Consider the following 1,501-nt stretch of genomic DNA (forward strand, 5'->3'; position numbering starts at 1 on the left):
ATAGTCTTATTTTAATTTGAGAAACTACATTTATTTTTAGTTAATTGAATTATTATTATTATTATTCGAGCATATTTATTTTTAACGGGGGCATTATGGAGGCAAACCTGTTATTTAATTAACGGGGACATTATATACTTGTTAGAGAATCATTAGCATCAATTTAGACTAATTAGTATCGTCTATATTTATATAGTATATATGTATATTAATTGTAGGATTCTATGCCTTTATTACTCTGATTCATTTAGCACCTATAAATACTCCTTGTATATTGTACCTTTCAACACACTGAATAATACACTCTTCATATTAGTCTCTCAGTTTCTTGTTTCTAACATGGTATCAAGAGCCTAAAAGTTTTTTTCAATGAACATTTGTTCATAGCCTCCTTATCTTTCTCTTCCGACAGTGCTTCTTTGCTCTGGTTTTTCGTTCTGTTTCCGACGCTTTGGTTCATCACCTCCGCCATCATTGTGTTCGTCTCTCCGTCAGGATTCCAACGCCACCGGAATCGTCGCCTGAGGCCATCGGACGCGCCGTCACGCGCCGCCGGAACCTCCCTGCCCACCTTCATTCTTCCTCAACCTAGATGCTTCAGTAGCCGTTGGATCTTGCTGCTGATCAGACGATCCTGGAGCGCCCACGTGTCACGCCGCCAGCTTCCCCTGCGACCTGCGTACCCACGATTGACCCGACCCGGCCCGCTGGTTGACTCGCTCGCCACCTCACCACCAGCCTGTCCTCTCCGTCCTCTCACGGGCTGCCACGTGTCATCGTTATGCTAACGTGGCACTAACGTCCCTGCTGACGTGGCGCTGACGTGGCAGACAAGCGGGACCCTCCCTAAGGTTTTTTGGTGAGCTCTTTCCGATTCTGCACTCCGATTTCTTATTTTCTACTCCGAAATTGCCATTTTCTCTCCTCTCTTTGATATTTGTGACCACTATCATGGCAAAGCCAGATGTTTGCTGCCACCGACAGAAAGGATAAATTCTGTCAAAACTGTAACCATTCTGGGCACCTCTTCCCCGACTGTCCTTCTGTTGAATGTCGCACATACCACCAGACAGGTCATATTAGCTACCATTGTTCACAGCTGTTCTGCCGTTACTGCAAGCTCTCGGGACATTTAATTACTGCCAGTCCTACTCACCCACCACGTCCTGATCCACTCAACTAGTCTCCTGTCTCTCTATCTGATATTGCATCTCTTCTTCAGCGTCTTCTCTCTGTTTCTGGTAATACTCCTGCTGCTTTATCGACCCCTCCAGGTAATTTTAAATGGTACTTTGACTCGGGTTGCTTTAATCACATGTCTCCGTTGCGTAATATTTTCTTGTCCATGTCTACCACTACAAATGGACCTTCTGTCAATACTGCAAATGGCTCCCTCTTGTACGCAACACACAAGGGTTTTATATCCCAGTCAACTCTTAATCTTTCTGATACTTATTATATTCCCAAATTAAACTTCAAGCTTATTTCTGTTGGTCAACTT

Source organism: Arachis ipaensis, chromosome B09 (assembly GCF_000816755.2).
Source record: "Arachis ipaensis cultivar K30076 chromosome B09, Araip1.1, whole genome shotgun sequence".
Classification (NCBI taxonomy): Eukaryota; Viridiplantae; Streptophyta; class Magnoliopsida; order Fabales; family Fabaceae; genus Arachis; species Arachis ipaensis.